Source organism: Ceratotherium simum, chromosome 23 (genome assembly GCF_057802395.1).
Source record: "Ceratotherium simum simum isolate JZ-2026a chromosome 23, ASM5780239v1, whole genome shotgun sequence".
In the NCBI taxonomy this organism is placed as follows: domain Eukaryota; kingdom Metazoa; phylum Chordata; class Mammalia; order Perissodactyla; family Rhinocerotidae; genus Ceratotherium; species Ceratotherium simum.
Window position 1 is genome coordinate 46,588,169 of NC_141922.1, and position 22,598 is coordinate 46,610,766.

The 22,598-nt window shown below is 38.3% G+C and overlaps 1 protein-coding gene and 1 long non-coding RNA gene across 2 annotated transcripts in view; both read right to left on the minus strand.

The window, feature by feature from the left end:
• LRRC69 (leucine rich repeat containing 69) overlaps positions 1-22,598 on the minus strand; it is a 92,074-nt gene that overhangs the window by 26,289 nt on the left and 43,187 nt on the right.
• Positions 9,223-11,650, minus strand: LOC147914024 (uncharacterized). Its single transcript, XR_015555987.1, has 3 exons — positions 11,624-11,650; positions 10,525-10,672; positions 9,223-9,929 (listed from the first exon to the last, which is right to left on the minus strand). It is a non-coding gene; the product is annotated as an uncharacterized LOC147914024 (long non-coding RNA).

The window sequence follows — 22,598 nt, forward strand, 5'->3', positions numbered from 1 at the left end:
GGCTTTGGTCTCTTTAAGAACTATATCTTAAGTGACTATACAATGCAAGCTCTAAATTCAGGACCTAGTACATAGCTGATGTACCCAATAAATAATTGATAAATACATGAATGTCTTCTCAGAAACCCCAGGCACACACATCTCTCCCTGGGCACTCAAGATTTACAAAGGCTTTCTTCTCCAAACATGGTCAATTGTTATAACTGTTCCTACAAAGACCTATGCCCCAGGAACAATGCATAAGTTCAGCCAGTCCGTCTGTTGCTTCAGACTAGCCCAAAGTAATGAGGGAGGTCAGAAGGGGGCTGGTTTAGCAAGAACATTCTTAATGTAAACAGAAAGAAAGGAGGCTGAGATTTCACATGGACTCCAAAATAGAACCAATAAGTAGGCTATGGCAATTTAGCACATACTCTTCAGACCATCTCAAAGCTCACAGGGTTACCCTTTAGCAAGAATTGGAATTTCTAAATAAACTAAAGGATGACTTGTGAGGAGGGTAAGATTTTAAGCATGGGGGCTATGGCATCCAAAAAAATATATTAATTAACAATTCTAAAAAGGAACATGAGTAAGATTTGTGACCGATGGGAAATTCAAGAAAATGTATGATAAACTAGATACATATTCAGAATTGTGGAGTGCTCCTTGAACTACCTGAGGACCAGCAGCTGAAGAGGCCTTTGTTGCCACTCCGCCCTGTATGGTGCAGCCCCAACAGTATGATTTCCTTACAATGGAAATCAGATCACGTCACTACCTTGCTCAAACCATCCAGCGGTTCTCATTTCACTCAAAATGAAATGCAAAGTCCTCACACTGGCTTACAGAACTCTGTCATAATTGGACCTTGTGCTTTCTGTTTGACCTCATCTCCTAGCATTCACTCTCTCTCTTTCTCTATTTCTCTCTCCACTCTGGCAACATTTGCTTGCTTTCTAAGCATTCCTCACCTCGGGGCCTTTGCGCTTCCCTCTTTTTGGAACACTCTGGTCTCAGATTTGCCCATACCATTACAATTCAGAATAAAATGGCATCTTATGTTTAGCAGTTTGAGAGGGGAAACACTTATGACCCAAGGATTCAATAACAAGACAAGTTTTCATTAATGTGCAAAGGCAATGGAAAGACATTCTCATATGCATGAGCTATGTACCTTAACCAAAGAAAATTACTCAAGACACATAGCAGCTGAAAGAGAGTAACAAAAACCAAGAATTTGGGGAATATATTAATTTTGCCTGTCAAAACGCAAAGAATAAAATTTAGAATACCCATTGCCCCAGTGCAAACAAGATTAGGGCAATCTGTTTGTAAACAAATTTGCAATGTCATTAAAAAGTCTGCAAGTTATTCTTACTTTGTTAATTCTACATATAGAAATTTGTCCAAAAAATATTTGAAATGGGAGCAAATATTTATGCACAAAATGTGTTTCTAAGAATTATTTAAGATAAAAAATATCCCTTCCTATATTAAAAAAAAATGTATGGTAAGTTATATTACATACCTGAATCCTCTGGCCCTCTGCCTTTCACTCCCTATGTCTAGCAAACCAAACCCTGGGTCATCCCTGCTATCAGCTTTCCCTGTCTCTGAACCCAAGCAAGTAAGTGCTGTTTGCAGAGTCGCACCTCAGGGCAGACAGGAATCCCAATAAATTCACCACCAACTTCCAATACGCCCCTTAGTGGTTGCTGGAAATTCTACTCTGGTCAACATAACTATGTTTTCTTTGCTGGCTCATCATTCTTTGCCCAATCACTAAATAGTTCTCCCCAGAGGCTAGCACATTCTCTTTTCACTTTATTTTCTTTTCCCCAGGCAATTTTACCCACATCCACAACTTCAATGAAACCTCTATGCTAATGACTCTGGTTCCACACCCTACAGCCAACTGCCTACTGAAAATCTTCACTTGGACATCTCAATTACACGTCAAACTCACCGTGTCCAAGATTGAACTCGTGACCTGCCCTTGTAAGATTGGTCTTTTTCCAGTATTTTCTATTTCAGCCCATAGAAAGCTTACTAGTCCATCACCATTGCCAAATTTACTTCTTAAATGTCTCTTGAATCTGTTCAGGTCTTTCCACCCCTACTGCCACCACCTTAGACCAAGTTATACCATCATTTCTTACTTGGCTTCAGCAAAAGTCTACCAGAAGACACCCTCCGCCACATTCCCTCTGGCCTCCTTCCAGTGTGTCCTCCACACTTCAGACAGAATGATCTTTTAAAAATACAAATCTGATTATGTCACCCCCTACCTAAAACTCTTTGAGACGTGTTATCCTTCAAATAGAGATCAAAATCCTTGGCGTGGCCCCCTGCCACCCAATCTCTGGGCTCCAGCCACACTGAATTCCTTTCAGTTCCCTGACCATCCATGTTCACTCCTACACCAGGGCCTTTCCACATGCTGTTCACTCTGTCTGGAACATGTCTTTCTCCTTCACCTAATTGATCCCTATTCATTCTTCAGATCTCAGCTTATGTCACTTCCTCCAGGAAGCCTTCCTCAACCTACCTGTTTAGTCAGGCTCCTGTTCTCGCTCATAGACCAGTGGTCCTTTTTTTCAGTGTACTGATTTCTGTTTGTAATTATACACTCATGGTGTTAATTATTTGATTAACATGTTTCCCCACTACACTACAGCTCTGGGAGAGCAGAGATCCTGTCTGGTTTCCACACCACTGTATCCCAATTCCTATTGCAGGGCTTAGTATATAATATAAAACGTATGGGTTTAGGAAGATAGACTTGGGAGTCAAATTGCCTTGTTTGAATTTCAGCTCCATTAAACATATTCTAGGACTGCCAAACTTTTCCTACTCTACTGAAGCTCCGCCACCCCCACCTTCTAAGTGAAATCATCCACCCGAGGACCCTGCCACCTACAGATTTTACATGGTATGATTCTACTACTTGGACACTTGAACAGGGGCTTGACTCTTGAGCCAAAGAAAGCTAATCACAGGCCCAGTCCAATCATCTAGAGTCTAACAGGCTGGCCTAATCACATACTTTTTTGGGAATTTGAACCAAGCAACATGGAAATAATTTGCGATTTAGTTCCGGAAGCTGAAATAGAACAGCTATTATGTCAAAGAGCTGGAGAGGCCACAGTGGGCTATGTGTACATTGAAGTTATAGAGGAGCAGAAACAAGGTAAAAGCAGAGCAAGCGTTTGGACTGTAGCTACATTACACTAGTAGTGTAACAAGTGTGATAACCTAACAGGTCATGCAGCTGAGAAAGCTGAATGCAGCTCTTCAAGCAGAAGCTCCTTGGACTGAGAACCACACTTGCTCCAGTACCTCTAAGCTCTTCCCAGTCTTACTGAATATCCTGCCTGAATCCCCATGAGAGTCTCCTTACTCTTCCCTATGTCACTTTAATTAAACTCCATTTATGTTGCAACCAAAGAACCAAAAGAAAACATTCACATCAATTTCAACATGTCCTAGAATTCTCTTGCCCCACCTTCAGCCGATAGACAATTCTCTCCAATGTCTCTGAATTGCTCCAACTAACCTTCTTGGGAGCTTTTCTATGAATCCTCCTTTGCAAAACATAAAAATCTACTTCTCTTCTTCTCTCAGTCTAGCTGAGACTTTCAAATCTTAGACACTCACTCTTCAGAAACAGTCTTCTTTTCAGATTTTGAAAGCAAATTATATAATTACTACCTCTCCATTGGATAAGGAAAGCATATACCTAGAGATACTCTGTCATCCATATTTCTAAATCTCACAGACCTGGTTACAGAAAAAACACAGTAGTGAGCAGGAACCAAAATATAAAAGGCACTTTTCTCAGGGAATAACAAAGAAATCAAATTTCCCAACCTCTGCCCTGGGATAGTCTATAATTTAAATTGAAGAATTCCATTTTCAAATTTATTCAGACCAGGCAACAATTCACAGCAGTAAACCAGAAGAAAGATATTCAAAGATTTTGTGAAAGCTGTTTATGGTTTGAAAACCAATTGTGAGATCTTTTGTCTTCCATTTTTTTATTCTGACAGGAAATTAAAATAAAATCTGAGTGGCCAGATTCATGATGGGAACTGCAGAAAGGATGTCAGTTTGTAGCTTCTGCCTTGGTTTCCACATGAGCACCAATGTGGCTTTAAATAAAGCCTCTCAAAGGCATAACACCTTTAATTCCACTCTGTACATCTTTGTTCTTCTTTATTCATATCAGATAAAAATGCTTCAAGGGATTCTTGAATGCTTTTCTTTGCCTTCCCTCAAGTCATTGATATTTTAATCAAAACATTCTTTTATTTTAAGCTTTTCATATAACTTAATCTATACTTAATAGTAGAATAGAGAAAGCAGTGGACTTAAAGGCTGGGTACTGGGTTCAAATCCATTTCTTCCAACAACCTCTCTGTACAGTCTTTTAAAGAATCTGAACCTGTTCTTCATGTATAAATAGATATAATAATATCCATCTCACTGGATTGTGAAGATCAAATGAGGAATGTATCAAGTACTTGGTAAACTTTAAGGCATTCTAGAAAAATAAGGTACTTCGCCAACATGTAGTCCGTTGTCTAAAGCAGGCAAATCATATTTATTGCTTTTCTCTCAACAGAAAAAGCTTGTTTGGATCAGTCAATATTTTGTCTTCCTTTTTTTATTACTTTGCTTCATTTAAGCTCTACCAGACGTGGGTGAAGGCACTTTCACATGCTGCAAATGTATTAGCAAATTGACACAAGTACTTCCAGTTTCAAGATGGTAAAACTAAGTACATTTAGCAGTCTCCCTCTCCCATGCCAAATCCTAGAAATGATAAAAAGATACCTTAAAAATAATAAATAGGGGCCAGCCTGGTAGCATAGAGGTTAAGTTCATGTGCTCCGCTTCAGCAGCCCGGGGTTCATGGGTTTGGATCCCAGGCGCGGATCTACGCACTGCTTATCAAGCCATGCTGTGGCAGGCGTCCCACATATAAAGTAGAGGAAGATGGGCACAGATGTTAGCCCAGGGCCAATCTTCCTCAGCAAAAAGAGGAGGACTGGCAACAGATGTTAGCTCAGGGCTAATCTTCCTCACCAAATAAATAAATAAACAGCCACTTAAAAACAGGAAGAGAAATTCTCACAGGGACAGAAACTATGTGTAGACAGTATCAAGTGAAGAAAGAAGCATCAACCCAGGATGAATATGGAAGCCCAGGGAAGAATTCCCACAAAGAAATGAGGGAACCCAATACACAGAGGTAATAGAGGCCTCCAGAGAAGAATGGGATAGCAGAACAACAGACAGGAGGAAACTGGCCTCTCTCAGAAGCAGGCAGACACTGTGGAGTCATCTACCCACTCTCACCTCCAGGGCCACACTCTACCTCCCACCCCCACACTTCCTTTCCCTGAATTCCACACACCTATAGCCTGGTGGAAGTGTGCTTTGCAGAAAGAGAGGTAAGATGGGGCCCTGAGTGGCTGGCAACACCAGGGAGGGAGGAGCTGTCAGAATGCATTATTCCTGCTGGAATATTTCAACCATGTCCACACTCTCATTGACCAATGCAAGCTCCTGAAAGAACTTTTTCTTCTCCCATAAAGTGAACTGCAAAGACAGCTGCTAGTCTTTCAGGGACTCTTGAGTGTCCCAAATCAAAAATAAGCTGAAAGTTTAAAAATGAAATTACCTGATAATCATTGAGTGCCAACACCGTTAGAGATAATAGATGCAAGAATGTATACCAGAGGAAATAGAGCTAATAGGACAAGACTCTAAAATAATTAGTATAATTAATACCTTCAAAGAAATATGTGAAATATTGCTTATATAAGGCAAGAATAAGAACCAATTTTAGTACTAGGAAATGTTGAATCAAACAAGCTTTCTGAAGCAAAATTTGGCAACATTTATCAAATCAGTAAAAGCACGTATATCTTTGATTCAGCAACTACACTTCAAGAAATCTTTCCTAAGGGAGTAATTAATGCTATGTACAAAGAGTAGCTACAATAGCATTCACTGAAGATTTTTTATTGTGTCAAGAAATTTGAAATATCCTACCCTCAAAAAATAGGGGACTGCTTAAATATATACAATATCGATGTGATGCAGCCATTAGAAATAGTGATGTAGGAAAAGACTTTAAACCATGGGGAAATGTTTACAATAAAAAATGAAAAGGCATGTTATAAAACAGGTATGTATGACTAATACTAATATTAACATATGTGACTATTCCATTTTTGAAAAAATACCTATATGTGCATGTACACACACACACAGTCACAGATTTAAAAAGAAAATAGGAAAATAGGAAAGAAATAAACTAATATCTTAATGGTGTGGGTTTTTCCCCCTGGCATGGTCAGATTACGGGTAATTTCACTTTTCTTCTTTTTACTTAACTCTGTTTTCCAAATAAGCCACAGTGAAAAGAAATTTTAAAATGTTTTTCCAGAAATGATGAAACTTATGTCTCCCTAATTCTGATTACCAATCTTTAAACTTTCAAAAGACAAATTTGGGAATGGGAACAATAGGGGATAGACTCCTCCTATATTGGGTTAAAAGACCAAAAATACAGCTTCCCAAAGTGGATACAATTTTCCCAGGGCTAAAAATATTTCAAGGATTTCAAGAAAGCTATCTCAACATCTGTGCTGATTCTAAGATTTTCTCAGAAGTTTGAAAACTCTCCCACATATCTGGCCCATGAGGTATAAAAGCAAGATTGTAAGAAATATTTTTTCAAGTTCTGTGCTGGTTCAGCTCATGCATTTCAAAAGTGAGGGTGGGAGCTCATACCATTCCCAAGGAGGTGAAAATTGGCTTATGGAGGAGGTGAAAAAATCTTAGCTATTACAATGGTTCATGGCTCTCAAAATTCAATCCTACCTAACAATATAAACATATACAGTATACCTCTGGTACTGAAATTTAATGGGGTGAGGGAAAGGTTATTAGGGGAAAAAAGAGGTCTAAAAGCTCCTGAGGGGAGGAGAACAACAATGAAAAAAGGGTTGAGAAACATTGTTCATCTATAAGAACATAAAACCCTAATTCTTTTTTTCATATACCCCCTCTCTTGGTTAGGTTGCTTAGAGCCTCAGTATTCACTATTTTTATTCTCTTTTTAATTATACACATGTACACACATGCATGTACACATGTTCCTTTGTGTTTGAAAACTCTACCAACTGACTCTTCAATAACTTGCTTCTATATTGAAATTTCTAGACCAAAAAGAATAATATTTTATAAAGTGCTAGATTTTTTTCTAAGCATTGTGTTGCTGTCTGCTTTCATATATGTGTTTGAAGCTTTGAAGAAGTGTCTACTGATCGCTATTAACATTAGCATCAAGATTTTAGATAGTTTTCTTTCGGCTCTGGAATCACAAACTATTATGACTCTTGTTATAAAGCACAAATTAGGGGCTCAAAATATTTAACTATTCTTTACTACTTACTGAGTCCTTTAAAATATGAAAAACATGCATTAATTATAAGAAAGTAATTAAATATAATATTAAGAGCATGCATTATAATATTATCTTCTCGCTTGTAACTTTACAGTCTCAAAATGGCTGCTAATTCTCAATTAAGTCCAGGCAACAAAAAGAAGGAAAGGCCAAGGGGCAAGAGGTAAAGGGGGTTAGAGGAAACCAGATAAGTCTAAACAACTTCATTGGGAAAATAAAAGTTTTCCTAGAAATCCCACTCAAAAGATTCCCACTTATTTGTCTCTGGCCAGAACTGTGACACCTGGCCACTCCCCTCCAGAAGTAGTTCAAGAGAAGAAGGTCGGAGATGGGGGCTTCAACCAGCTCCCCAACAGTGCCTACCACATTTGTTCCTTTACATCATTCAGGTCTCTCTGATCACATGCAGACCCCTCCTTTACACTCTGATTTGCTTTTGCGATGATGTAAGCACTGAGGACAGAGCAGTGTACAAAACACAAAATCTTCCCTTCTGGGCTTACAGTGCCCTATGTGTTTTCTTCATAAACTACAAAAAATTATATTTTTTTGGTTTACTTGCTTATTATCTGTCCTCCCCTCTAGAATATAAGCTCCAAGAGGGTAAAGAGTTTGTTTTTATTCACCTCTGTGTCCAGAATGCCTAGAACAACAGTTCCTGGCATACAAAAGACATTCAAATTTATATTGAATAAATGCATTACTGAATCAGGAAATGAGACGGGGAATTTAAGGATCTCTGCCCAAGATTAGACAGCTAATAAGTGGCAAAGCTAATATTTTAAGAATCTCTGACACAAAAGAGAGACATATTATCTCTTAAAATTCTATACCAGATCCTCCCTACCTCAGTCAGTGGTGCCATCATTACTGCCATTCGTGTGCTGACTGCTACGGGCTCAGGAGAACCAGTCATGAGCATCAATTTCCAGCGTAGCTCTCAGTGATATCACGTTGGTAACTTGAAACAGGCCATGGGTAGGAGTATTTACTCCATGGAAATTGGCAGATGTCACAAATCAGGGCTTTCTTCTCCCCAGACAGCTGGTTGCTAAGCATTTACCAGCAAACCACCAGATATTTCCCATCCCACTTCCTCGTCTCCATTAATGCTGAGAACACTTACATGAGCATTCCAGACTTCTCTCCCTAGAAGCAGTCCTTGTTTTGCTGCTTCTGGGGAACTCACTGAGTTTTCAGCATGGTGCCCTCCTCTTGCTTTCTCCACTTTTCAAATCTCTAAATCTGTGAACACGGATCAAAGCTCAACAGGGATGTGGCAAAACGGTGACCAAAAATTGTGACTATTCAGCAAACAAACCGGGCAAGATCACCAGGAGTAGGTGGCGAAAGAAAACAATAGAATTTATAACCAGCTCTGTGTCTATGAAAATGGGCAGGGGCAGAACCTTCTTTGAAAGAGACCACTGGTTGGCAGTCCTGGGCTTCCTCCGAGGAGGCATTAATCCCTTTGTTCTTTTTATATGAGGACAGTTAGTGCTGGACTGACTCTACTTGTTATTCCCCAAGGGACATTCAGTGGAACTTGTACGCTAAAACAGTGAATACCTGAATAAAAATTATATGAGAGTGCTGTAAAATAATTTTGTAAAGTGGCCGCTTCCACTCTAATATTAAACATAAGCTACATGTTTGTTTTATTTTATTTTGTTCTTGCTTTACAGAGTATATCTTTGATCCAGGAATATAAACTGTAATTCCTCTTCATGCTATAAAGTTAAAAAAATATATGTTGCTAACATTAGATTTCCAACAATACTCATCAAGTATTCATAGGTTATATTTTTTCCATTTATTATTCCTCCAACTCTCTTCTCCTGTTCATTCTCTCACAGTCTGGGTTAGATCGCCCCAGGGGCTCCAAGGTATGCAAAAGATAAACTAGGGAAAAAGCAGGAGAGGAAGCAATAATTACACCTTCTAGCACAACTTATCTAAGGCCTTGACATCACAGTGGCAGTCCCACACCACTTGCAAGAGTGTGTATGGGGTGGGGGGACATGCTTGTGATTTGATGGTGATAGGCAAAGACGGGAATTAGGACTAATGTAATATATAAAACACTAGCTATGTTTCTGGTGATTTATATTTGCCAGCTCAGTCAATTATCACAGTAGCCAGTATCATTTGTATTATTATCCTGTTTTTTTAGATAAAGAAACTGAAGTTCAGGGCTTTAGAAAACTTGCCCATAGTCACACAACTAGGAAGCTGCAAAACGAGAATTCACATACAGCCCAGGAAAGTTAGTGTGTCTTCTACTACCCAACACTGCCTCCAATGGAGACAGCACACCAGCTGCTCTTCATCCCACTAGGACCTGAAGAGGTCACTACCAAAATCGTGACTCACTCACTTTCCCGTGGAAAGCTAACTTGTAAATCCACCAAGAAAAACCTGTCTTCTTCTCTGGCCAACTTAGGGATCTCTTGCAATGGGCGGTCATCTGCAGGAATCATAAGAAATCAAACGTAAGTGTCAGAGCTGGAATTCAAACCCAGGTTTGTCTGACTCCAGACCCTGTCTATCTGCTGTTTTCACCCATCATACTTTTTTCCATTAATGTGAAAAAAGAAAGATCAAAATAAATCTAATATTACATAGAAATGGAATACTTATTAACTACATGTGTTTATTAGAGTTGTGTGTGTGCAGTTGTAATTCTTGAGACAGAGATGTGCATGGAAAAATGTCTCGGGTCCAGATAACCACCCAAACACCTGTGAGCATCTAGCCACCAAAAGATTTTAATAGATTAGCACCAACTCCCCACTTGCAAGCATAAGAAATGGAAAGTAAGCAACATTTGTATATTCTGAAACAAAAAACTACACTATGAAAAGTCTCACGGTCTCCCCATAGTGACACACTCAGCTTTCCTCAGTGTCACCGACTGTCTCCCCATCTGTGAGTCAGTCCCTGACATCCACTGCACAGCTTCATGTCTAAGCCTTCTACTAACCCACTACCTTCTGTTTGGAATTATTCCCTTGATGTGCAGCTCTGCTCTCTCACTAGCGTATCCTTCTAGAAAGCCACACCTGCAATTTCTTTGAAGTTCCCCTTTAATCCAGGAATGCCAGCAACAGACTCTCAGATACAGCGCCTGAGAATTCTCCAACCCCAGTATCCTGTCTTCTTCTCCTTCTTTAGGGGACTCCAGATGCTGCCAATTGTTCCTCCTAATTACTAGGCACAAAAAGTCCACTTCAGCGAGAGCTTTCAGAGTCAATTCTAATATCAACTCCTCATCTCAAATGAACTTATGTTTTCAGTTTTCCTAAAGAACACATTTCCAGGAGGCTTGACTTCAATTTTCTGAAGTAAGTTAGAGCCTATAGGAGCACAGGGGGCCAGGCAGCAGAGGGAAGAGGGTGCAGGGATCAGTCCTCTCTGGCTAGTTCAACTCACCATGCCTTCCATCACAATTAAAAGAACATACAATCTTAACAAACAGACAGGAACAATATATGATAACCTGGCATAGTGTATTTCTAAAAGTAATACTAGTAATTAAGTTTATTTTGGCTTTGAAGTGATCTAGATTTGAATTTCAGTTCTGCTATAGTGTTGGGCAAAGGTACCCTAATCTCTTCCAAAGCCTCAGTTTTTGCATCTGTAAAATAGGAATGGTGATAGTACCTAGCTCATTGAGCTATAATGACGATTAAATAAGATGAGGCTTCTAAAGTGCTTAGCATAAAACCAACTGCATACTTTTCAAAGAATATTAGTTATCATTGTTTGTTTTTATAAACTAAATTTTACATATCCCCCCTTGGCACATTACTGTTTCCACCGAGCATCTGTGACCTAGGTAAAGGAAACTCTCACTAGCAATCCTGAATATATCAGAGACTAACAAGTATCCCTCCTCTGACGGCCTTTGCCCATCCCTGATGGTTCTTCTCCTAATCCTCAGGCTCCAGTCCATGGAATTTTCTTGCCAGAATTTCCCAAAGGAAAGCTTCACTGGTTCTTAAAAAAAAAAGAGAACTACTTTCTGGGCCTAGTTTCCTGACACCTCTGGGTAGCTGTCTTCTTGACATAGAAGTGATTTCCCCCCCACCCCCATCATGTTCTAGCACCTTCCATCTTTACTGTCACTAATAACTGTACCTATTTCACCCTTATACCTACTCTGCACACTGCTGTGTGATTTTTTGCATATGGGCACCTAGAGGAAAAAGCAAGAGAAAGCCAAAGTTATAGAGTAGCAGGCAGTTTTCCATCAATTTATTTGATCCTCATCTTACAAAAATCCTAGAAATAATGAGAAAATTGATCCTCCTCCCTCCTACCCTCACTGCTGATTACAAATAAAATGTTCTGAAATGCCCTACAATTTTATACAGGGATCCTTGAGAGTCTTTTGGGATACCTTCTCAGTCAGGGCTTCGGCTTTTACTTTTGTTTTGGTATGTATTTTAATATATTCTCAATTATCTTCCAAGAGCTTTAGCTGGTTTATAATAGAAGACTTATAAATTGAGGCCAATAAAACTAGAGTTCAAAAATACAGAAAAAATGATTCTAATACTTTAGATCTAATAAAAGATTAATAATGTAATCCTTTAATTTTGTTGTGAATTTCTTGGCATTCAAGGCAAAAAGAAAATTTAAAGGTTTCTATAATTTTAATGATCTTTTAAAATTAAAAAGGAAATAGAACTATAATAGAAATGTAATGCAGCTATTAAACAGATTTACCTTAGAGTGGTCTTGGAAGACTGAGGAACAGAGTCCTCTGGAGGACAATGGAGCAGGAAAATAATACACAAGCAAGCAAATAAAGCGGAAGCTGCAGGAGGCAGGAGCAAGACAGAGGTAAGTTCTCACATCAAAGACAAGATTCTTGAGACCCTCCCAACAGTTTGAGCCTCAGTTAGAGTGCTTTGCGACTTCAAACTTGGATACCTGCAGAGGAGCCCCAGAAAAGAGCAGAGGTGAATGTTCACTAAGGAAAAGGAAATGTATTGGTTTTTGAGGAAGGTAAATGAGTTTTTCAGAATGAAGTCAATCAAGTTTTCTCAGTGCCTTAATGAAATCTATCAAAAACTTCCAATTCCAGTAATAGAAAACAAGGTAATTCAGACAAAATCTCCCAATATAAATAAAAATATATTAAAATCTTCTTAAAGGCATCAAAGAGCTAATAAGACCATCAGGAATAACCAAGACAAGATCTAGGAGCAGACAGATAGCCAGAGAAATGAGTCCCGCATTTAAAACCACTCTTACCATGCTAAGACCAGAAAGGGATTTTTCACACAGAAGTAAGGGTAAATCAGAAATTATCCAGCCCCACACAGATAGCAGCATAGCTTTGAATTTTCTAGGTGACTCTTTAGCATTGAAACTAAAGTGGTACATATTAACGTCTCCATCTGATTAAGGTGATGTCATACTGCTTCTTCATGGCAAAAGCAAATAAAAACCACTCTAGGAAGTTACATCATCTGAGCCTAAAGTCATTTCAAAAATAACTTTTCAAATACAATGTCCAGGATATAATCAAATACAGGCATACCTTGGAGATATTGCAGGTTCGGTTCCAAGACCACTGCAATAAAGCGAATATCACAATAAAGCAAGTCATATGAATTTTTTGGTTTCCCAATGCATATAAAAGTTACATTTATACTATACTGTATCCATTAAGTGTGCAATAGAATTATGTCTAAAAAAACAATGTACACATCTTAATTAAAAAGTACTTTATTGCTTAAAAATTCTAACAATCATCTGAGCCTTCAGTGAGTCATAATCTTTTTGCCAGTGGAGAGTCCTGCCTCCGTGTTGACGGCTGCTGACTGATCACAGTGGTGGTAGCTGAAGGTTGGGGTGGCTGTGGCAAGTTCTTAAAATAAGACAAAATCAAGTTTGCTGCATCGATTGACTCTTCCTTTCATGAATGATTTCTCTGCAGCATGCGATGCTTTTTGATAGCATTTTACCCACAGTAGAGTCAATCCTCTCAAACCCTGCTGCTACTTTATCAACTAGGCTTAGGTAATATTCTAAATTTTTTGTTGTTATTTCAACAATCTTCACAGCATCTTCACAAGGAGTAGATTCCATCTCAAGAAACCACTTCTTCGTTTACCCATAAGAAGCAATTCCTCAAGCCATTCAAGTTTTATCATTGAGATTGCAGCAATTCAGTCAGGCTCCACTTCTAATTCTAGTTCTCTTGCTATTTCCACCACATATGCAGTTACTTCCTCCACTGAAGTCTTGAACCCCTCAAAGTCATTTACGAGAGTTGGAATCAACTTCTTCCAAACTCCTGTTGATTTTGATATTTTGACCTCTTTCCATGAATCACAAATGTTCTTAATGGCATCTAGAATGGTGAACCCTTTCCAGAAGGTTTTTAATTCACTCTGCCCAGATCCATCAGCGGAATCACTATCTCTGGTAGCTATAGCCTTACAAAACGTTTTTCTTAAATCGCAGGATTTAAGAAAATCAAGTCAAAATTACCCCTTGATCCACGAGCTGCAGAAAGAATGCTGTGTCAGCAGGCAAGAAAACATTAATCTCATTGCACATCTCCATCAGACCTCTTGAGTGACTAGGTACATTGTCAATGAGCAGTAATATTTTGAAAGGAATCTTTTTTTTCTGAGCAGTAGGTCTCAACAGTGGGCTTAAAATATTCAGTAAACCATGTTGTAAACAGATGTGCTGTCAGCCAGGCTTTGTTGTTCCATTTACAGAGCACAGGCAGAGTAGATTTAGCATAATTCTTAAGGGCCCTAGGATTTTCAGAATTGTAAATGAGCATTGGCTTCAACTTAAAGTCACCAGCTGCGTCAGCCCCTAACAAGAGAGTCAGCCTGTCCTTTGAAGCTTTGAAGCCAGGCACTGACTTCTCCTCTCTAGCTATGAAGGTCCTAGATGGCATCTTCTTACAATATAAGGCTGTTTTGTCTACACTAAAAATCTATTGTTTAGTGTAGCCACTTTTCATTAATGATCTTAGCTAGGTCTTCTGGAGAACTTACTGCAGCTTCTACATCAGCACTGGCTGCTTCACCTTGTACTTTTACATTACGGAGATGGTTTCTTTCCTTAAACCTCATGAACCAACCTCTGCTAGCTTCAAATTTTTCTTCTGCAGCTTCCTCACCTCTCTCAGCCTTCACAGAATTGAAGAAAGTCAGGGTCTTGCTCTGGATTAGGATTTGGCTTAAGGGAATGTTGTGGCTGGTTTGATCTTCCATCCAGACCACTAAAACTTTCTCCATATCAGCGATAAGGCTGTTTCACTTCCTTATCATTTGTGTGTTCACCGGAGTAGCACTTTTAATTTCCTTCAAGAACTTTTCCTTTGCGTTCATAACTTGGCTAACTGGTGCAAGAGGCCTAGCTTTTGGTGTATCTCAGCTTTCGACATGCCTTCCTCACTAAGTTTAATCATTTCTATCTTTTGATTAAAAGTAACAGATATAAGACCCTTCCTTTCACTTGAACACTCAGAGGCCATTGCAGGGTTATTAATTGGCCTAATTTCAATATTGTTGTGTCTCAGGGAATAGGGAAGGCCTGAAGAGAGGGAGAGAGACAGGGAAACAGTGGAGCAATCAGAACACACACAAAATTGATCAATTAAGTTCACCATCTTATATGGTGCATGGTTCATGGCACCCCAAAACAATCACAATAGTAATATCAACGATAACTGACTACAGATCACCATAACAAATATAATAATAATGGAAAAGCTTGCAATATTGTGAGAATTACCAAAATGTGACATAGAGATACAAAGTGAGCAACTGCTGTTGGAAAAATGGTGACAATAGAATAGCTTGATGCAGGTTGTCACAAACCTTCAATTTGTAAAAAATGCAATATGTGCAAAGCACAATGAAGTGAAGCACAATAAAATGAGACATGCCTGTATAACCAAGCACATAAGAAGAAAAGATGGTACACTGGGTTGAACAGTGTCTCTCTGGAGAACTCTGAAACTGCAAAAACAACAGACCACAGAAATCAACCCAAAAGTACTCCTCCATATTTGATTTATCAGATTCAGACATTAAAACAACTATACTTAACATGTTCCAGGAAATAAAAGCCAAGCTTAAAAATTTCAGTAGATAACTGAAAACTGGCAGCAGACCTCTCAACAGCAACATGGAAGCTAGAAGACAGTGGATTAAAATTTTGAAAGAAGTAAAATATAATATTACCAATTTAGAATTCTATACCCAGTAAAAATCCCACAAGGAAGACTGGAGTTACAGGAAAAAATAAATAACGACAAAAATGTTAAACCTGCAGATAAATCTAAATGAACACCATCTGTGTAAATAATAACAAAACATTTTAAAATACAAAAAGAATTCTAATACACACAAAATATGTAAGAATGGAGGTGGGTAAATAGATTTAAAGTGTCCTAAAGTTCTTGCATTGTCTAAGAGGAAGATATAACTACCCATTAATAATACATTTTCATGAAGCAAGCAGGATTTTTAAAAATTTTTAAGGCAGTCAATTAAAAGAATAATAAAATGCTATAAAATTCCTTGCAAAGACTTAAAAATGGAATCATAAAAATACCCAATAATTTCAAAAGAAGGGAAGAAACGAGAAATAGGAACACAGAACAAGTGAAACAAATTAAAAATATATAGGAAGATGTTGATTTATCCCCAAATAAATCAGCAATTACATTAAATTTAGATGAACTACATGCTGCAAATTTAAAGACGAAGATTATCACATTGGATTTTTAAAAATTAAGAGTCATATACTGTTTATAAGAAATAGGTCTAAAGCCTAAGGATATAGAAAGCTTGAAAGTAAGGAATTAAAATTTATATATCCTGCAAGCACAAGTAAAATAGAGCTGATAGAGCTAGATTAACAGAAGAAAATCAAACTTTAATGCAAAAAGCATTATTAGGCATAACTCAGAATGTATAGGCATGAGGTCAAGACATCAAAATTTTAACAAGCACCACTCTGATTCTTATGCACTCTAAAATCTATTTGATAAGGATATATTTTATAAGGATTATGGCCTGGAAAACAGAGGAATAAATAGTAAATCCCTAAAACTGGAGTTTCTCAATCATGACACTGACATTCTAGACCAGATAATACTTTGTTTTGGGGGACTGTCCTGTGCATTATAGAATGGTTATCAGGATCTCTGGCCTCTACCCACTAAATGCTAGTAGTACCACCACAACTCCTCACCTGTGACAACCAAAAATGTCTCCAGATATTGACAAATATCTCTGAAGGCCAAAATCTTCCCTGGTTGAAAACCATCACATTTGACCAACTTTTTTGATATTAATTCTCACAAGTCAGTTTCGATTTTTCAGGCAAAGTAAAGCAGTTATGTTTGTTAGGTAAAGTCCATAACCACCTATCCATCCATCCACCCATCCGTCCATTCAGCAAGCATTTACTGGGTGCCTACTTTGCAACAGGCACTGTTCTAGGGGTTGGGAATATAGATTAGTGAACAGAGACAAAAATCCCTGCCTTCACACAGCTTAGGCAGGGGGCAGGAGGGAGCAGAAAGAACTCATCTAAATGAAAATCAATGTTTAAACAGGCTACATAAGAGCTGCATTATTGGATTTCAATCAGAGCCTCTAAAATTTTTCTCATTTTTTATTAGGTTTACTCCTTGAAAAATACTAACTCTCACTTTGAAACCATCTAAACTCCACTTTTATCACAAGGCAGAAAAGCTAGGAGCTCTGACACTGACTGCATGAGCAGCAAATAACCCTATCCTCCTTTCCTCCCAACAAGTGAGGCGGGTCTTACTTAAATTCTGGACTCTCCATTTGGAAGATAAGCAGCATCCCTTTTATCTCCTGAATCACTTTCTTTAGCTACTTGGCTAGAAGAATAAAATTTTCAAGGGTAACTAGTGATAACTAAACTCTGTTCACTAACCACCATAGCACGTGGAACAGGGCCCTTTGCAGCACTTACAGGCATCCAGGACCAGCCTGTCTTTAATTCTGATAGGAGCACATACAGAAGTAGAAAGGCAGAGCTCAGATTATTTAATTTAGCTAAACAGAGAAAAACAGTTATACCCCCTAACTTAATTGAGCCCTCAATTTTTGAACCAGTTTTAACAAAACCCTCATTGTATCCAGGGTAATATGTTATGAATTTTCTCTATGCTTTTCCTTTCAAAAAAGTCTATCTCATGAAATTTTAGAATTAGAATGGCAAAAGAAGCAATCACATATAATTCAACACCTTCCTCCTTGCCCACTCCCCATATAAGAAACAGCAGAAAATATGATCTCATTCTTATAAAAGTAGTGACAGGCAAAGCATTTAGTCAAGTTCTGGAACCCACCAATTCTACATTAGCTAAGCTTACATCACTTACATAAAACCTCAGAGCCCACAAGAGGTTTTCATTAGGCAAGCATTGGCTTGTGTCCCATTTTTTTAAAGGTCACTGAGTGTTGTTTTAAATGTGTATCTCCTAATAAACTGAGCCACTGAAGGAAGCACTGACAACCAAAGAAAAATACACTATTTTCAAATTAAGGTCAAATTTTAGAGAGGCATTTAACGAGCTTCAAGGATAGGGTACAGTTCTCCTTAACGTTCACCAGAGACAGAAAATAAACTCTAGATATGGCAACAAGAACAAAGTAGATCTCTAATGTTGCTATTCGAAAGGGGCAGAAAAGCAAAGGGGATGAGGTAGACAACTGGAATTTCTCATGGATATTTGAGCAAAGTGGATACTTCAAACCAAATCACTAGATTGTGGAGACATTTGGAGATGTCTTTGACCACAGCTATACGGACACTTCCCTGCATACCATTTTCAAACTTGCATGCTATTTTCTAATTATCTTGCAAAAGGGTTTCAAAAGTTTTGATAGAAGTTTTAATACAAGGTAAACATCACAATTTCATTTTCCCAAGAAGTTCCTCTCCCACAACTGTATTGTGCTTTTGACCACTCAAGGACATTTTTGATTATGGACATGCTGAAATTTGAAATAACCAAGTGTTCTCCAAGTGTTCAATCAATTTCACAGAAATATTTCTCTTCATCCAAAGCTAATGGCCTCCCTATGTATATGTGTACATATTTGTATACATGTGCACATATTTATACGTAACTGCTCATATATGGAAATTATTCTACTGAACAGGTCAGCTCATTTGGAAATGATGAGTCATTTAAAAATAAAATGGCTTTCTTCACTTGATTTTGTATTAAGCACAAAAAAGTAAAACAACAAAGACACTGGGAGCACTTACGAAATATTTAGGGTTTATGAACTAGACAGACATGGGGCCGAGAGTGACACTGAGCCAGGGTCTGCACCAGGCTCGATGTCAGGCAAGTGTCTGGAACCAAGGACCTCATAGCAAGATATGCTTAGACTGGCTGGATCAAAATCAGTCAGCACTGGCTATCAATAGAGAAACCATTTTAAACTAAACGTATCCAAGGAGAAAAAGGACATCAGGGGGCCGGCCTGGTGGCATAGTGGTTAAGCCCGTGCACTCTGCTTTGGTGGCCCAGGGTTTGTGGGTTTGGATCCCAGGTGCGGACCTACACACTGCTCATCAAGCCACTGGTTGGCGTCCCAAATACAAAAGAGAGGAAGATTGGCACAGATGTTAGTTCAGGGCCAATTTTCCTCACCAAAAAAAAAAAAAAAAAAGAGGACATCAGGATAAGTAGTAGGCAACAAGTTAAGGGTCTAAGAAAAAAGGAGTGTAGTAATGAGGGGTCTTTCTTATTTTCAGAGAAATCCAGTGTGACAATCAGAAACCAAGTGAGCCAAGAGGCAGGGGGAAAGGATGAGACAGGAATAAACAGAGAATCAAAGGTGAAGATCCCAGGAAAGAAGAACCCACTTTCAGGTGACAGTTTATTGGTTCTGTTTTATCACCTAACCAAGGTAGGCCAGAGGAATTTAAATGGGTCTGCAGAGAAAAATAACCTGCGACAGCTACTCAGGCAAAGAGCACATGGCGAACAGGAAGAAGAGGGTGCTGCTAACACAGACTGCACTCGCCTTGCACACCGTGCTTACACATCAGCGGTCTCCCTGAGAGCTGCACGTTAGCATCATTCAGGTGTTCCCACGGCTCTGAAAGCCCGCAAAGACATCCCTTCACTTGGGACAGACTGAATGGCAAATAGCTAAGACCAAACTTTGAAATGAAAAGAAAATAACATTTAATATCTATCCCACCAAGCACTAGTAAAGGATTTATATACGCTATCGCATTTAATCATTTATTCATTCTGTATTTGCTGAGCATCAACTATTGTGTCAGACATTTTCCCAAAAATGTTAGGATACAAGTGTTATTAATATCCCCAACTTACAGAGGAAAAACATGAGACAGAGTAATTGAGTTATGTGCTCAAGGTCACACAACTGGTAAATCGCTAACCTAGACAGAGGCAATTTTTGTTTGGGAACAGTGGATTCAAATCCTCTCTTCGCCATTCAAATGATTTGTGCTTCTGGGAAAGTTGCTTAAATTTTTTTTCTCTCCTGTGTTTCTCATACTGTAAAAGGGGAAAGTGCTTGCACTGCTCTCAAATTTGATTTATGATTACTCTGAAGAATTCTCGAAGGAAAAAGGGAGAACTGATGAAGTGGAGTAGGTGCTGTAATCAGCCCAAAACAGTCCAAGCATAATTTTTCTCGTGACACCACCATTGCATGAGGCTTTTTCTCTTTGTATTCTTTTTTTTTTCATATAAAAACATTATGTGCCTACACACGTTACTTAAGATTCTTAACTCTGACACAGAATCTATTTATGGAGACCATAAATTCAAATGAACGTTAATATCATGAATTTGAAACTGTGAAAGCAAGCACCAACTGTGGAAAATATAGCATTGGCTATGACTTACATCTTTTTAAGCATATTTCTTCAATATCTACTCTCAGCAAGGCACTTTCTCATAAGTTGTCATTTTTATATGTGTCCTTGTAAATGTTTCAGCTAAACCTGAGTTTCAAATATGACCACCTTTATAAAGACAAAACACAAAAAGAATTAAAAGTTACATGGTGAAGATTTGGCCTTGCCAAACTTTCTCCAAAATAAAATCTAGTGTTTCAAGTCACATACTTAAAATCTCTCCAATGTTTAGATTGGCTGATGAATAAATGTTTAAGAAGTTATGTCAATGGCATATATGCACCAAGTACATCCACAGTGTGGCTGAAGAGGAGTAAGTAACATAAAAACTCAGCTTCCAACTTTATAAACATTCCTTGTGTTCACATATGAAAATCCCAGTTTCTATGTGAAGTATTTTCCAGAGTATACAAGAATTGAATTGTTCAAGGAATGTTCCCTGAGTATCATTTTACTCAAGGACACAGGGAAATTCTCAGAACCCAAATTCCCAGTTAGATGAAAGAAATGTCTTATTTATTTGTGTATAATAACAGAGACTGTCCCTGCCTGTCACTCCTGAGACAAAGAATAGATTCCTCGGTCTTTCCTCTCTCAGAGGCAAAGTTCTAATACAGGACCTGGGCTTGCAGCCAGAAACCTTGAGTATAAGTCCAAGTGTGGTCCCTAGACTTGCACTAGCAGCATCACCTGAGAACTTAACAGAAATGCAAATCCTTGGACTCCCAACCTCCTGAATCAGAAACTCTAGGGGTGGGGCACAGCCATCTGCATTTTAACAAGCCATCCAGAGGATTCTGATGCACACTCAAGTTTGAGGGCAACTGCTGTGGAGTTGCTCTACTTCTCTGGAGCCTCAATATCCTCAGCTCCAAACAGGAATAATGATACCAAATCTGTCATCTTTAAAGGGCTATTCAATATCAAATATATTTGATAACATGCAAAGTGGCTTTGCAAATCTGCAAATGACTAGATAATTGCACAGAACTGCTTCAGAAAGATAACTTTTAATGCCATTTCTCAGTCTGAAAAGCAGTAATAATAGTTTAGGTGGTTATAGGTTGCTAATGAAGGATTCTCACCAAGAGTGTTACAGAAATATGAAGTTTTCTGTTAGGTCTGAAAATGTTTTATACATGATATTTGGTTATAAACTTCACATCAAAGATAAATGTCATGATGCCCCCTGGTGATGATCATTAAAACTTTTTCTCACTTTTGTCAGGTCAACTTTTTCTTCAAATGATTGCAGTTTGAAAAATAACTGGGCTCCTGAGGGAAAGAGGATCCACAGAAAGAAGATCTTTGCTTAAAAGATACAAAAAAAATTATTTCAAGGGAACCAAAAAACTCAGTAATTTACTTTTCTCCTTGTTGAAAGGGCTGAATCATAACTACTTCAGGGACTGAGTTTTCTATTCTTTCTTTTACAATCTAGAGAGAGGTTGGTAATCCTTTCCTCCCAGAAATTAATCCAAAATCCTTCTGCAGCAAATAACAACAAAATGTAATTTTTCTATCGTCAAAAGTTATGAAGGCAACTCGCCACTTTTCCCCCTACATATTTTGAATTCACCAATGAAATTATCACCTGCCTCCCTTCTCTTTCCAAGCTAATTAATGCCAGTATCTTTAATTTTTCTAATTTTAAATTTCTGTATTTTTTTCTTATGATGTCCCCAGGGCCCACTTCAATTTCTAGAGCTTTCTTAAAACACAAATTCGAAAGTTCCTACAAGGCAACATCCACATGTGTTTACTTGCCTTCCCAGAGTTCCCTAAAGGTAGGAATTCTTCAAATATTCATGCCCAACACGTAGAAGAAAGCCTGGCCACAGAGAAGGTACTTAATAAATTTTTGTCGAATTAAATTGTCATATAAGCCTCACATAGAAGAGTTATATCTATTACAGAGAAAGGTGCTAAATAGAAATACTAAAACTCATTGTTCTACCCAAGTATAATGGGTTGAATAGTGTCCCCAAAAAATTCATGTCCACCTAAAATGTCAGAACATGACCTTATTGGGAAACAGAGTCTTTGCAGATGTAATTAGTTAAGATGAGGGCATAATGGATTAGAGTGGGCCCTAATCCAAGAACTGGTGTCCTTATAAGAACACAGAGACATGTTATTTTAAGGCCCAGTTTGTGGTACTTCATTACGGCAGTCCTAGGAAACCTATAAACCAAGGATC